This window comes from Aotus nancymaae, unplaced genomic scaffold, assembly GCF_030222135.1.
Source record: "Aotus nancymaae isolate 86718 unplaced genomic scaffold, 86718_ANA_hifiasm-v0.15.2.pri h1tg000008l, whole genome shotgun sequence".
Classification (NCBI taxonomy): Eukaryota; Metazoa; Chordata; class Mammalia; order Primates; family Aotidae; genus Aotus; species Aotus nancymaae.
Window position 1 is genome coordinate 3,794,001 of NW_026988419.1, and position 16,799 is coordinate 3,810,799.

The window sequence follows — 16,799 nt, forward strand, 5'->3', positions numbered from 1 at the left end:
CTCCTGAGTAGCTGGGACTACAGACACTTGCCACCACACCCAGTTAATTTTTTGTATTTTTAGTAGAGACAGGGTTTCACTGTGTTAGCCAGGATGGTCTCGATCTCCTGACCTCGTGATCCGCCTACCTCGGCCTCCCAAAGTGCTGGGATTACAAGCATAAGCCACCACTCCCAGCGGCGTGTAGTTTTATTTGCAGAGGGTAGTTTCTGACTTCTTTTGAAACGTTAGAAAACGGGGCACCATTTGAGGTGACCAACTATGCTGGTTTCCTGGGACTCACCAGTTTGGGCACAGAAAGTCCCTTGTTCCAGGAAACTCTGGACAGGCTCCCAGAGCCCTGCAGGGCAACAGTGGGCTGGATCAGACTCACTCACCTTCCAGGGGTCGTCGGCCCTGTTAGTGGCTAAATTGTACCTACTTCAAATATGCATGTTGAAGTTCTAACTGCCAGTATCTCAGAATGTGACCTTATTTGGAAGTAGGGTCATTGCGGATGTAATTAGTTAAGATGGGGTCATACTGGAGAGGGTGGCCCCTGATCTGACTTCTGACTTGAGAAAGGGGAAATAGGAGCACAGACATACACAGGGAGGATGCCACGTGCTGAAGGCAGAGACTGGTTGACGTGTCTCCAAGTCAAAAACGGCCAGCAACCCCCAGAAACTCAGGGGAGGCCTGGAAGAGATCCTTCCCAGTGCCTTTGGAGGGTGCATGGTGCTTCAGATCTTGATTTCAGGAGTCAACACAGTTCCATTGTTCTAAGCCACCCAGTTTGTGTGCACGCCGTCATGGGGCCCTAGAAAACCAGTCCAGGTTCCTACCATACTCTGCAGTTGGGTGGTCATACATTCACCTGGCCTGCCTGACCCCAGAGGTATCTCCCCTGGCTTCTCCCCTGCAGAAAATCCCCTGATGAGTCAAGTTAGGTGTTGTTGAGATCAGTGCAGGGGTCCTGAGAGGGGAGGAGGAAGGTGGGTCTGGAGAGTATAGTCTCCAGCCCTCAGGGGAGAGAGTATTGGTGTCCCCAAGTACCCAGTTCTCCAGTACTCATGGTACCCAGGAGGTGACCAGAGACCTGGGGGTGGGAGACAGGTGTGGCACCTCGCCTAGTACCAGGTGCCCAGCCTTAGCAGACATCTCCCAAACTGTTAGGGACATTAGGAAATCACACCCAGTAAGCCTGGGCAGCAAAGAAGCCAGGGCGACCTTGATGTACAAAAGCTTAAGAGCCCTTCTGTGTGTTCAAGGCATCAAAGCCCCTGGGTTCTGGTGGGCAGAAGGGGAGGTCCCAGTGGAGATGGAAAAGGAAATCTAGGCCAACCTTTCCAAATGATGCTGGCCCTGGAATTTGGTGGATTCAAGGGCAGTAAAGAAAGCGTGTTAGGCTGGGCAAGGTGGCTCACGCCTATAATCCCAGCACTTTGGGAGGCCAGGGTGGGCGGATCGCTTGAGGTCAGGAGTTCAAGACCAGCCTGGCCAATATGGTGAAACCCCGTCTCTACTAAAAATACAAAAAATTGTTCAGGTGTGGTGGCATGTGTCTGTAATCCTAGCTACTGGGGAGCTGGGGCAGGGGAATTGCTTGAACCGGGGAGGTGGAGGTTGCAGTGAGTCAAGATAGTGCCACTGCACTCCAGCCTGAGCAACAGAGTGGGACTCCATTTCAAAAAAAAAAAGAGAGACTGGGCATGGTGGCTTACACCTGTAATCCCAGCACTTTGGGAGGCCTGAGGTCAGGAGTTTGAGACCAGCCTGACCAATATGGTGAAACCCAGTCTTTACCAAAAATACAAAAATTAGCCAGGCATGGTGGTGCATGCCTATAATCCCAGCTACTTGGGAGGCTGAGGCAGGAGAATCACTTGAACTCGGGAGGCGAGGTTGTAGTGAGCCAAGATCACACCATTGCGCTCCAGCCTGGACTACAAGAGTGAGACTCCATCCCCAAAAAAAAAAAAAAAAAAAAATCCAAAAATTAGCTGAGGGTGGTGGTGGGTGCCTGTAATCCCAGCTACTCAGGAGGCTGAGGCAGGAGAATCGCTTCAACCTGGGAGGTGGAGGTTGCAGTGAGCCGAGATCGTGCCATTGCATTCTAGTCTGGGCAACAAGAGCGAAACTCCGTTTCAAAAAAACAAAAAAACACACACAAGGAGATCAGAGGAAGGCCCTGGTAGATGCTAGTCATGGTCTGAAGGGTGAGGGAGTCAGCCCAGGGCTCCTGGGGGAAGGGCCTCCGAGGCAGAAGGTACCAGAAATGAGAAGGCCGTGAGGCAGGAGCACACTTCCCTGTGGCTGAAGAGATCCTGGGAGTTGACAGGAATCCATGGGACCCTGTAAGCCATCACAGAGATTTGGGGAACACCAGAGGGCTGGTCTGGCTGTGTGGTGAGGGTGGATGCGGCAGCTGGACCTGCAGGAAGGAGAGGGATGCCATGATCTAAGTGAGTCAGGACGTAGGAGGGACCAGGGTGGTGGCCGTGGAGGGGGGAGGAGCAGTCAGACTCCATGTATGTCTACGGAGGATGAGGGCTTGGATATGAGGAAGAGGAGGAGGGGGAGAGGGGGAGCCCTAGGTTTCTGGCATTCATCTTCTGGCAGTCTTTCCTTGACTTCCTACCACCAGGACGAGTCTCTGAGCTCATCCTCACCAGGTTGCTGCGACAGGGAGGGAAGGCTCTGTGCCCTCACGTTTGCCTTCTCCCGTAATCCTCACTCACCTTTACTTGCGTTAGCCCACAGGCTCTGGAATGAGGGGCCCTCGGAGCCTCCACTTCTGATCCTGATGTAGGAGGGGGTGGGCAGTGGAAGCTGGAAGGAGAGCTTTCCTTAGCACACAGCCTCACATCCCGCTTCCCATCCCTTCTTTTGAAGAGTGGAGGGGGAACCTCTGAGAAGCGGCGATGAGGAGGGGTCCCCCATCCCCACCCCTTCTGCACCGTCCTGGAATCAAGACCGGAGAAAGCAGTACAGTATCAGGGAGCCCCAAGGGCCAGTGTGGCAGAGGTGAGAGAAGTCAGAGGCATCTTGGCCTGCGAAAGTGGAGGCTGCGTGGATGCCGGTGCACGGCCATCCCGTGGATGTGAGTGAGTGGGGAAGAGGAGGGAGGAAATCTTCCTACCACCAGACTGCCCATACCATGCAGACTCCGAGACCTGCAGCCCAGGCTCTGCCCTTTCAGCTCTGGGCTCTCCTCCTAGTCCCGGGCGTGGCCCTGGGCCAGGGCTGTGCCGCACCGCCCACCCTCACTGCACTTGAGCTCAGCTGAGGGCATATGCTGGGCACCTACCCAATATCTAGCCTCCTCTTCTTCCTTACTGACAGCACCCTGCCTCTGGGGGCAGTGAGGTGCCCTGCTCAAAGATTTCCTAGGATCCTTTGTATATAGTAGTGGCCAGATTGACCCAGTTCTGCCCAGTGGAATAAGAGATGGAGTCAGTGGGGGTACATATTTACTTTTTATTTTTTGAGATGGAGTTTTGCTCTCATTGCCCAGAATGGAGTACAGTGGCATGATCTCGGTTGACTGCAACCTCCATCTCCTGGGTTCAAGCGATTCTCCTGCCTCAGCCTTCCGAGTAGCTGGGATTACCAGCATCCATCACCACATCCGGCTAATTTCTTTTATTTTTAGTAGAGACGGGGTTTCACCATGTTGGCCAGGTTGGTCTTGAACTCTTGATCTCAGAAGATCCACCCACCTTGATCTCCCAAAGTGCTGGGATTACAGGCGTGAGCCACCACGCCTGGCCGGTGAGTGGATATTGAAAAATAAATGGACTTAACTGGCATGTTCTTCAGCCCTTTCCCTTTGATCTTTGACTTCATCTTTTCTCCTTTTAACTTTTTGGAAGACAGTTTGGACACCTGGAGGTGCAGCAGCCATATTCAACCATGAGGGGAAAAGCCGGCTGCTAAGTGTGGAGGCTCAGAGAGACTGAGTAACTTGCCCAGCATTGCACAGCTGATAAAGAGCAGAGTCAATGTCAATGTCGGATCTTGTGTCTCAGAGGCACTTCTTTTCTCTGATACCAGCATGGGTGGAGGTGGGCAGGGAAATAGGAGTTCGAAGCCCAACAATTCTGATGCGATTCCCTGGGAAGAACCGTAATAGACCATAGAGCATCTCCTTGAAGGCTTTGCCAAATGTTGCCTCAATGAGGCTTACCCTGACTACTCTATTCAAAATGTTGGCCCCTAGCTCCAGATTCCCCTTACTCTTTTATTTATTTTTGAGACACAGTCTTGAACGATTGCCTGGCCTGGAGTGCAATCGCGTGATCTTGGCTCACTGCAACCTCCGCCTCCCAGGTTCAAGCAATTCTCCCACCTCAGCCCCGAAGTAGCTGGGATTATAGGCGCTCACCACCACACCTGGCTGGTTTTTTTGTATTTTTAGTAGAGAAGGGGGTTCACCATGTTGACCAGGCTGGTTTTGAACTCCTGACCTCATGATCCACCCGCCTCGGCCTCCCAAAGTGCTAGGATTACAGGCATGAGTCACTGCGCCCAGCTTGACTGGTATCCTTATAAAAAGAAGAGATTAGGACACAGACACAGGGCCAAACATGTGAAGACAGAGGGAGAAGACAGCCATCTACAAACCAAGGAGAGAGCCCTCAGAAGAAGTCAACCCTGCTAGCCTCTGGATCTCAGACTTCCAGCCTCCAGAATCATCAAGAAATACACTTCTGTTGTTTAAGGCACCCAGGCTCTGGGTTTTGGAGGTGAAGGACCAGGATGGCGGGGAGGATTCCGTACCATATGGCTCGGAGACCTGAAACTGGCTTCTGGAGCCAGAGAGTTGGAAGGAGAAGATGTTTTCTATTTGGGCTGGGGAGGGTCTTGGAAAGGGGGATCCTAGGGTTTGGATCTCCATCCCAGCGTGTGGATGGGGAGGTGGGGAGCTGTGTTTCCAGGCTGGGGAAATAAGGTGCAGGTGTGCGGGGTTGGGAGAGTTTTGAGGAAGGAGGATCCTGGAGTATGCCACTGGATGCGATCCTGGGAGTTCTATCTGGTACGAGTGTGCGTGGGTGAGGTGGAGGCACTGGTGTCTGTGGCTGGGGAGGGTCTAATGGACTCAGTGCTTTGGAGTTTGGCTGGTGAGCATTTAGGGGGTGTGGGAGATAGGGGACACCCCCATCTCTCTTCCAGGGCTGGAAGGTTTTGGCAGCCCTATCAAACTAATACCCCACCTATGTCTAGCTCGGTTCAAAGGTTTTGCATGGGTTGTCTCGTTTGAGTCTAACCACAACCCTGGTACTATATTCATTTCTCCGACGCAGGAGCTGAGTGCCAGGAAGTGATGAGGGGGCTGGGGAAAGGAAGAAAGCCTAGAACGGCAGGTGCGGTGGCTCACGCCTGTAATCCCAGCACTTTCAGAGGCCGAGGGGGGCGGATCATGAGGTCAGGAGATAGAGACCATCCTGGCCAACATGGTGAAACCGCGTCACAAAAAAACGAAACAAAACATGAAGAAAGCCTAGACTGTGGGGTGCTGGACCTTGTGGGGTTGGGGAAAGGAGCTTTGGTTGCCTGACCTGCCAGGCCCCTTCTACATCTGAGCTCTGTGGGGAATCAGGGAATTGGGGTGCCCAAACCGCACTCCTAAGCCTGGCTATGCTGCAGCCCTGCACGCCCCCAGTTCAGCAGTGCTCCTGAATCTCTATTCAGAACCTGGGATCTGAGTCGCTGCCTGGCACTATCCAAAGGAACTCATCTCTGTGGTGCAATTGCAGATACTGAGGCCAACAGGGTGGGGAAGAGCAGTAAGACAGCCCTGGGCAGGACACATTGCCCCCGTGTGCCTCAAAGCATTTTGTCGTCGTGCACTGACTCTCAGGCCTGCCTGGAGAGGCAGATTCTCTAATACGAGATTGTGTGGAGCACACTGGTTCTTTTTGTTGTTGTTGTTGAGACGGAGTCTTGCTCTGTCACCAGGCTGGAGTGCAGTTATGCAATCTCGGCTTGCTGCAACCTCCGCTTCCTGCATTCAAGCGATTCTTCTGCCTCAGCCTCCTGAGTAGCTGGGACCACAGGCATGTGCCATCACACCCGGCTAATATTTTTGTATTTTTAGTAGAGACGGGGTTTTACCGTGTTGGCCAGGATGGTCTCGATCTCTTGACCTCGTGATCTGCCCGCCTCGGCCTCCCAAAGCACTGGGATTACAGGTGTGAGCCACCGTGCCCGGCCAGAGCCCACTGGTTCCTTAACTACCATTCCCTGTCAAGTTGATAGTATGGCTAATATTTATTGAGGTCCTACTGTGTACCAGGCCCTGTCCTAAGTGTATCCTATGGAGTTTCTCATTTAATTCTCTTAGCATCCCTGTGAGGTGGTCATGAACATCACCACCATTTTACAGATGAGGAAACCGAGGCTTAGTGAGCTCAACTGTGGAGCTGGCATCCTGTCTGACTCCTATGCTGGCTGTCTTTTTTTTCTTTTTGAGATGGAGTCTCGCTCTGTTGCCCAGCCTGGAGTGCAGTGGCGCTATCTTGGCTCACTGCAACACCCGATATGTTGGCTGTCTTAACTATTAACTGGCACCGACTGTATACCTTGCCCTTTGGCTGTAGTTGACTGGGTGTGTTCCCCAATCCCCTTGTGCTGGGCAGAGAATCAGGAAGGAAGCTTGGGGGTAAGAAGACGGAAACTGCCAACCAGTACCACGAAGATCTGAACTCTTGTTCATGTGGTCTGTAACCTCCTGCCTGCTCTCCCTCCCCCACCCGCTGTCTCTGCCTGGGAGCTGAGATTGTCCCCTTCCATTTCACCCTGGCCACCTGGTGCTCATTTCATCCAGTTTCACAGGGACACCCAGAACACGGCATGGGAGGTGGCCCTGCCACCAGCTCTTTGTCATTGGTAGCTGGTTGTGAAACGCCCTGGCTGAACCACACCAGAGGAGGGACAGAAAATTTCCCCGGGGCTGGAATTGCTGGGGCCCTTCCTAGAGGAACAAGCACAGCCCAGAGATGAATCTGAAGCCAGGGGCCGTGTGCATGGGTTGGGAACTGCCTGCCCAGGACACCTCCTGCAGAAGACTGGCCCAAGGCCTTGTCCTTTCCTTGTCAGGGACAGTGTGGGACGAGAGAGTCCGAGGGGGGTCGTGTGAGCTTTGTTTCCGGAGTCTATCTGGGAACCTCCTCCTTTTCTGCTGGTCCTCATTCCCAGAGCTCTGCGAGTTAGCATCGAGGTGAAGGTGAGCCAGTGCAGGCCCTTCCCTGTGACCTCTGAGCCTGGGGGTGCCATCCTCTGGGTCTGACGTGCCCTCCTTATGTGCAGGGTCGGGGGTGTAGAAGTAGAGTAAGTGTGCCCTGGAGCCCAATCCATGTCTGTTAGGAGCCTGCCTCCTGCCACCGGTCCCTGGGAGGCACACTGGAAGGTGCTTGGCATAGAACAAGGGCAGTGGTGTGCCAGCCGGCTGGACACAGAGGCAGGTGGACTGGGAGGCTTTGGTGAGAAGCCAGAGGGCATGACGAGGCTGCACAAGGCCACGCCTGCCTCCTGAGTCTGGAGAAGCTGCAGGGCCCCAACACCAGGTGCCCGCTAGCCACTGCGCCCAGGGAAATGCCTCTGGCTGCACATCAGGGCCTTCTCAAGCTGCAGCTACAGGGGCTGGGCTTGGCACAGACCGATGGAGGAGGGCTGCTCAGGAGGGAGGTGTTCCTGCATGTTCTGGTAAGGCTCTGCCCAGGACAGAGCTGATCCTACGTATGGGCTGGTGTCTAGGCTCTTCCAGAAAAATTAGCATAACTGTCTTCCTTTCCACCCCTCCCCGCCCCGTGACCTGCAATCCCTCTGAGCCTTTATCTTCATTTATCAGATGCCCAACACCCTGCTTCTCATTTTCTGAATGACTCCACAGTTCTAGAAAGTAAAGGCTGCTATATCTGAGAAGGTGCTTTCTGTTTCCTCTGGTGAGTGGGCAGCATATACTTTGAAACTTCACAGGGCCGAATTAGAGGGCGCAGGTGCTGAAACGGACTCACTAGGTGGGGGGTGGGGGCACTGAGACCACCTCCGGTGCTTGGAGAAAAGCTAGACGGGCAGGCGGCACAGGGGCAATGGCGGGGTCTGCAAGGGGAGCACTGGTGTATTCCTGACCGGGGGTTGGGGAGAGTGGTAGAGGAGAGACTAGAAACCAGGGAGCAGGTGGGCATGGGCAGCCCAGGAAGGCTGCAGAGGTTGAAGATGCAGAGGACACACCAGGCTGGGCAGAGCGGTGCTCAGCGGGCACTAGACTGAGAGGCAGGTTATCAAAGCAGGGGCTGTCCCGGGAATGTGGTCACCATGACTGTGGTTCAGGGGCCTGAAGGTATAGCTGAGGTTGCCTGGGCTCAGGCAGAGTGAAGGTACAGGTCCTGCCTGCTCCTGCTCCTCCTGCCCGAGTGACTGTTCCAGGGATCACCATAGGCCCGGGAGGAAGCTGGTGGCTTGTGAGCAGCTCAGGCAGGGCCAGGGGCAGGTGGATGGGGCACTTTCTTTGGGAAGAGCTTGAAGAGGGCATTGCTGATGCCTCTACCTCTGGCTGTGATGAGCACTGTAGCCAGCGGGGGAGGGGCGGTGCTGGTGGCTAGAGGAGGGACCATGTCCAGGAAAGGACCTCTGCAGGGCATTTAGTCATCCTGTCACTGCAGGGCTGTGGTGGAGACCTGTGGACACATGACCACTGAGGGGACCGCTGCCCCAGTTTATTTATATATATATATTTTGGAGACAGAGTCTCTCTCTATCACCCAGGCTGGAGTGCAGTGGCGCGATCTCGGCTCACTGCAACCTCTGCCTCCTGGGTTCAAGCAATTCTCCTGCCTCAGCCTCCTGAATAGCTGGGACTACAGGTACATGCCACCATGCTTGGCTAATTTTTTGTATTTTCGTAGATACGGGGTTTCACCATGTTGCCCAGGCTGGTCTTGAACTCCTAAGCTCAGGCAATCTGCCTACCTTGGTGTCCCAAAGTGCTAGAATCACGGGCTTGAGCCACAGCACCCAGCCCACTCCCCCAATTTAGGAAGCAGACAGACGCTACTGTTCCTTCAGGGTTGAGGGGAGCCCCACACCACTGAAAGGCTGGTTTCTTCCCTTCATGAAGCAGTTCCTTCCAGCCACCCATAGGGATCCTGACATGTGCAGGGCACCTCGGGAGAGAAAGGCAGAGCCTGGTGTTCAACTCAACACAGAGAAGAAAAACCCGCATTTCTCAGAGCAGCAAAGACTCAGATGGGAGCATTGGGAGGATGGGCTGGGGGTGTGGAGCCAGGCTCTGAGGGCTCAGTGGGCCACTGACTTGGGGGTGGGGAGAGCAAACGCTAAGTGGGCAAAGCCACAATAAAAATGACGACAGCAAATGGTAATTATGGGTTGGGATTTGTACCTCCTTCACTATGAGCATAAAATGAGATGCCCCGAGATGGTGGGCAGGGCCTGGCATGGAGCGCGCCTGCAGTCATAGCTGTGATGATCACTACTCAGGCAGCCACAGCAAACTGAGCCCCTGGCATGTCAGCCACTTTTGGAGTCACCCTGGGTGCCCTTTCTGCCTTTCCCTGCCCCCTCACCACCCGGTCCATCAGCGCTGGGACCCTGTGTGACAACGCGGCAGCCCTTCACCTGTGTGGCTTGTCCTGGATTCTGCCATGCCACACAGTGAATTAGGATGCTCTGTTCCTTCACATTCACTGAGCTGTTTCTGCCACGGGACAATTATGGAAGTGAGTGCTGTTTTGTGGAATCAGGAGAGGGTCGGGGATGACACGGCTCCCCAGAACACGGGGGCTCTGCTGAGGCCTCTGGAGAGATGCCTTCGCCGTCCAGGAGTGGGGTCCTGGGTGTCCTTCGGTTATTTCTGGGCCGCCCTGAGGCACTTTGGAGACCCCTCCAGAACCCAGGTGAGGAAACTCTACCCCAGCCCCAATCCAGGGAAGGAGGAACCTGATTCAAATGATCTCTATGCCCCAACACCTGCCCCTTATCTGGAGGTAACCAGTTATTAAGAACCGTATTGGTTATTCATCTCCTCTTCACCCCTTTGTGACTCCCCACCCACCCACATTCGCATCCCCCGACCACTGGTCCACTGTGATGCTCCCGTGTCTTCCCTCCTGCCCCGGCCCTCACCTGCTTCCACTGGTTACTGCCATAGCCCCTCAATGGCTGGCTCCTTCCAGAAACCCTCTCTGGGCCACTCCCACTGAGCTACACAAGAGGTTTTTAGAAATGCAGGTCCCAGGCCGGGCGTGGTGGCTCATACCTGTAATCCCAGAATTTTGAGAGCCCGAGGCAGGCGGATCACCTGAGGCCGGGAGTTTGAAAGCAGCCTGACCAACATGGAAAAAACCCGTCTCTACTAAAAATACAAAATTAGCCAGGCGTGGGAGCGCAACACTGTAATCCCAGCTACTCGGGAGGCTGAGGCAGGAGAATCGCTTGAACCCGGGAGGCAGACGTTGCAGTGAGTGGAGATCGCACCACTGCCCTCCAGCTGGGCAACAAGAGTAAAACTCCGTCTCAAAAAAAAAAAAAAAAAAAAAAGATAAAAAAGAAATGCAGGTCCCACAGTCTTGTTTCCCTTAATGGCTTTCAATTACCTTCAAGATAAACCCAGTTTCCTGGGCTGGCTCAGAAGTGCCCTCCTCTTGAGGACAGGTTGTTGCTTCCTATTCAGTTCTTGAAACTCCACCTCTGAGCCCGCTCCCCCTGCCTGGAACTCCTTCCTCCCCCAAACCTTTTTATTCCCTGGGTTCCTACTCATCCTGAATTTTATTTCAATGTTGATGTCACCATTTTTTTTTTTTTTCTGAGACAAAGTCTCACTCTGTCACCCAGGCTGGAGCGCAGTGACTCAATCTCGGCACACTGCAAACTCCATCTCCTGGGTTCAAGCCATTCTCCTGCCTCAGCCTCCCGAGTAGCTGGGATTACAGGCGCATGCCACCATGCCCAGGTAATTTTTGTATTTTTAGTAGAGATGTGGTCTCACGATGTTGGTCAGGCTGATCTTAAACTCCTGACCTCGTGATCTGCCCACCTCGGGCTCCCAAAGTGGTGGGATTACAGGCGTGAGCCACCATACCGGGCCTACTATCTTATATCTAGGTTTTAAAATATTAAATAAAAACATCTCTCATGTTTGCTGCCTTGTACGAGTAGCACAGCATTCTGCAGCTCAGGGGTTGCCGGCTGAGGACGCCTCCTCAACTCCCCCATTCTGGGTTCCCCTCAAGGGCACATTTTAGCCAGCTCCTATCGAAGATGGAGTTGCTGTGGTTCAAATGCCTTTAACAACTTTATTCATACCAAAGAACCCCTTTTCTTTGTCAATCCTGAACCTCAACATCCTACCTGAAAAAACAGCCATGAGTGTTTGTGACGAGGCAGTGGTGATGAGGCAGGAGAACAGGGCCTGGAGGCAGGGAACCTGGAAACGCTTCAGCAATGACAGGAAATATCCTCCTTACTCACAGAAGGTGTACACCCAGTAAATGGCTTTCTTTCTTTTCTTTTCTTTTTTTTTTTTGAGACGGAGTTTCACTCTTATTACCCAGGCTGGAGTGCAATGGCACGATCTCGGCTCACCGCAACCTCCGCCTCCTGGGTTCAGGCAATTCTCCTGCCTCAGCCTCCCGAGTAGCTGGGATTACAGGCACGCACCACTGTGCCCAGCTAATTTTTTGTATTTTTAGTAGAGACGGGATTTCACCATGTTGACCAGGATGGTCTCGATCTCTTGACCTCGTGATCCGCCCGCCTCGGCCTCCCAAAGTGCTGGGATTACAGGCGTGAGCCACCGCGCCCGGCCCTGTAAATGGCTTTCTAACTTGTGGGAAGTAGAAAAGTTCCTCTTTAAAGTTTCCTTTCTTGTTGAAGAGTAAGTGTGCTAATAACTTTGTTAAGTCCTATCCTATGTAGCTGTTAGACATGCCACACTTACAGGCATGTAGTACATTCTGTCTTGTACTTTAACGAAGATCTCTGCTTCTGTTGCTTTATTCTTTCTTTGCCTTTTTGTGCGTTTTGTCCAATTATTGTTCAAAATGCCAAGAACCTAGATACCCTCAACCGGTAACAGTGACAAGCAGTCAAGTCCCCAACCTAGTGACAGAGCAAGACTTCCTCTCAGAAAAAAAAAAAAAAAAGTGGTAGAAGGCCAGCCAGAGTTGAAGCTGAGAAATGGGCATTCAGTGATGTCTGTGCTCAGGTGGGGCCCAGGAGGGAACCGTACATCCTGAGGGGTGGCGGAGTCAGACACCAGGAGCCTGGCCCTCGGTTTCCATGTCCATATACCTGCCAGTTGCCTTGCTTCCCTTGCATGTTGTGAAAAGCAAATAAGAGAAGGATTTGATGGGAACATTCTTGGAAAAGTAGAAGGCAACTTGCAAGTCAGGGGTTATTATTACTGCCATCTTATTCAGAAATAATCTGCCCCATACCAAAAAAACCCAGGATGACTTAAGAGTATACACCCAAAAGAACTGAAGCAAGGATTCAAAGACATACCTGTATACCCATGTTCACAGCAGCACTATTCTTTTTTTTTGAGATGGAGTTTCTCTCTTGTTACCCAGGCTGGAGTGCAATGGGGCAATCTTGGCTCACCGCAACCTCCACCTCCTGGGTTCAGGCAATTCTCCTGCCTCAGCCTCCTGAGTAGCTGGGATTACAGGCACGCGCCACCGTGCCCAGCTAATTTTTTGTATTTTTAGTAGAGATGGGGTTTCACCATGTTGACCAGGATGGTCTCGATCTCTTGACCTCGTGATCCACCCACCTCGGCCTCCCAAAGTGCTGGGATTACAGGCCTGAGCTACCGCACCCGGCAGCACTATTCTTAATAGCTAAAACATGGAAGCTATCCAAGTGTCCATTGATGGCGAATGGAGAAGCAAAATGTGGTCTCTCCATACTATAGAATATTATTCACCCTTAAAAAGGGAGAAACTTTTGACAGATGCTACAACATGGACGAGCCTTGAGGACACTATGCTAAGTGAAACAAGCCAGTCACAAAAAGACAAATACCTTATGATTCCACTTATGGGGGTACCTAGCGTAGTCCAAATCATGGAGACAGAAAGTACAATGGTGGTGCCGGGGGCTGGGGCAGGGGGAGAATGAGGCGTTACTATTTAATGGGTGCAGAGTTTCAGTTTTACAGGATGAAAAGAGTTCTGGAGATGGATGGTGGTGGCTGTGAGGCAGGCGAATAGGGTCTCAAGGCAAGGGGATGTGGCCGATTCATGCTGACTTCCTAGAACAAAATCAAATGCAAATACTTTAGCTATGACAGGAAATATCTGTACAAGGAGTAAATGACTCTGAAACTTTACTTCATCCTCTTCATTTACACAGGGCGTACGCCAAGTAACCAGTGGAAACCTCGAGAGAGTATTTAAACCCCTGAAAATTCTGTAACGGGGCTCTTGAGCCCCTGTGCTCAGGCCGCTCCCACCCTGAGGACTGTGCTTTCATTTTCTGTAAATCTCTGCTTTTGTGGCTTTATTCTTTCCTTGCTTTGTTTGTGCATTTTGTCCAATTCTTTGTTCAAGACGCCAAAACTTGGACACCCTCTGCTGGTCACAGTTGCGCAAGATGAATGTAATTAATACCACTGAACATTACACTCAAAAATTGTTAAGGTGGTACATTTTGTGTTCTGTGTATTTGCTACAATAAAAAAAAAAAATGAACTTTTTAAAAAGCGAAGAAAGAAAAACTCAGGAGGCATGTTTTATGCTGATCTCCCTAAAACAGGCCTTCACTTCGAGAGCATGCGATTCCCCTATCACCCTGCTGCAAGATGCATGCCTCTTGCCCTCTTGCATTTTCTCTGTTAATTGCGTCTGTCCTGCTTTGAAGCACTCTGAAGCACAAAGGCTTCCGCTTCTTCCTGACTCTCCTCCTTGTGGCCTCGCACCCAGAATCTCCACCATTCAGGCTACTACTGCTTCAATTTCAGCAAAGCCTGGGCCACAGGAGCTACTGTTCCCTGTAAGGCTCTCTGCAGCCTCTCCTCCGCTTGTCCCACCCCCAGCACAGGCACCATGTCTGTCTCTCTGCTGATTATGAGATAGCACATGGCTGTGAGGTCTGCTTGAATAAGCTCTTTTGTCCCCTAGAATTTTCCCATGTCAAACATTTGGTCTGTTGTGTTATGGGTCAGTGAACAAGGAGATAAGTCTGAATTCTTAAACAACCTTGTGGACACAAGACATCTGTCTGGAAGGCAATCAAACAATGTCTGTCATACTGTCCCCAACTTTCAAACTCCTTTCTTAAAAAACAGACTGTTATTTTGTGTTTTTGATCCTAAAGAAATATGAAAGTCTCTCATAAATCTCCCTATTCAACCCCCTCTTCCAGCATCTATTAGCTATTGTTAATGATTTGGTGTCTATTGCTAGGATTTTTTTTCTCTGCATCTGCTAACACAGATATTATTATTATTATCATCATCATCCTTATTATGCTACCATAGATATTGTTTTGCAACTTGTTTTTTTTTTGAGACGGAGTCTCGCTCTGTCACCCAGGCTGGAGGGCAGTGGTGTGATCTCGACTCCCAGGTTCAAGCAATTCTCCCTGCCTCAGCCTGCTGAGTAGCTGGGATTACAGGTGAACACCACTACGCCCAGTTAATTTTTGTATTTTTTAGTAGAGATGAGGTTTCACCAGATTGGCCAGGTTGATCTTGAACACTTGACCTCAGATTATCCACCTGCCTCAGAGTCCCGAAGTGCTGGGATTACAGGTGTGAGCCATTGTGCCCGGTTGCAACTTACTTTTTTGACATAACATATCTTGAACTTTTTTCAGTATTAAGATCTCATTTTTTTTTTCTTGAGATGGAGTCTCACTCTGTCACCCAGGCTGGAGTGCAGTGGCGCGATCTTAGCTCACTGCAACCTCCGCTTCCCAGGTTTAAGTGACTCTCGTGCTTCAGCCTCCTGAGTAGCTGGGACTACAGGCGCGTGCCACTATACCTGGCTAATTTTTTGTATTTTTAGTAGAGATGGGGTTTCACCGTGTTAACCAGGACGGTCTCGATCTCCTGACCTTGTGATCCGCCTGCCTCAACCTCCCAAAGTGCTGGGATTACAGGCATGAGCCACTGCGCCCAGGCTAGGATCTCATTCTTTTAACAGTTGTAAAATGTTCCATTATGTCTATGAAGATATATTTATTTAATGAGTTCCCTATTGATAGGTATTTGAAATTTTATATAAACAATACCAGAATGGATATCCTTGAATATATACTTGTATACTTGTGAGAATGTTTCTGGGTATAAGATATATTTCTAGAAGCAGAAATACTGGGTCAAAGGTATATGTTTTAAATTGAGTACGGGCCAGGCGCCATGGCTCATGCCTACAATCCCAGCACTTTGGGAGGCCAAGGTGGACAGATCACTAGAGCTCAGGGGACCAGCCTGGGCAACATGGTGAGACCCCTGACTCTACAAAACAAACAAACAAACAAACAAACAAACAAAAATTAGCCAAGCATGGTGGTGCATGCTTGTGGTCCCAGCTACTCAGGAGGCTGAGGAGGGAGAATTACTTGAGGCTGGGAGGTGGGGTTGCAGTGAGCTGAGATTGCACCACTGCACTCCAGCCTGGGTGACAGAGCAAGACTCCTTCTCAAACAAAGCAAAACAAAGCAAAACAAACAAAAAATTTAGTAGGCATTGCAAAATTGACAAGGCAAGTATAGTTATGGCTCAGCTTGTGGATTCTTTGGAACTTGAAAATGCCGCTGGTCACCTAGAGGAGGAACTAGTACCAGCAACGAGAAGAAACCATGGTGTATCCTGGGTACACCTGACGGGGTTTCTCCATCTGCTTGTAAGACGACGGTGTGTGTGGACCAGCCCAGGAGAGGATGGGGCATGAACTGTTGGTCTGGGAAAGAAGAAGGCATCAGTTGAGTGAATTCCAAGAAAGCTGAATCTGAGCTGGGCATGGTGGCTCACACCTGTAATCCCAGCACTTTGGGAGGCCCAGGAGGGTGGATCACGAGGTCAGGAGTTCGAGACCAGCTTGGCCAACATGGTGAAACCCCGTCTTTATTAAAAATACAAAAATTAGCCAGGCATGGTGGTGGGCCCCTGCAATCTCAGCTACTCGGGAGGCTGAGTCAGGAGAATCTCTTGAACTCGGGAGGCAGATGTTGTAGTGAGCCGAGATCACGCCATTGTACTCCAGCCAAGGTGACAGGGTGAGACTTCATCTCAAAAAAAAAAAGAAAGCTGGATCTGAATGGTGCGGCTATCTATGAGCTTGTCTGCCTAGAACTCATCCATCTTTTGGAAACAGCACATCCCATTGGAGAGACCTTCTTTGGGAAACTTCTCCCCACCCCCAACTCCAACCACAGGGGCCTCACGGGAGCTGTCTATTCTGTCTGCCAGACAAGTCAGGGGTCAGTATTTATAATCTCTGGCCAGTTAGAAGCCTTCCTTAGCCATTTTTGAAAGCAAAGTAAATGAAAAGAGGTCTTGTTCCGAGTGAGGGGACTGGAAATGTGTGTGTCCAGAGTCTGCCACGGGCCATGGATTGTAGAAAAAGACATTTGGAATTAGCAGGGCATGATGGCACACACCTGTAGTCTCAGCTACTCAGGTGGCTGAGGCAGGAGAATTGCTTGAACCCGATTAGCAGAGGCTGCAGTGAGCTAAGATCGTGCCACTGCACTGCAGCCTGGGGGACAGAGGAAGACTCTGTCTCAAAAAACAGAAAAAAAAAGAAAAAAAGAAAAAGACATTTGGAGCCAGCGCAGTGGCTCATGCCTAT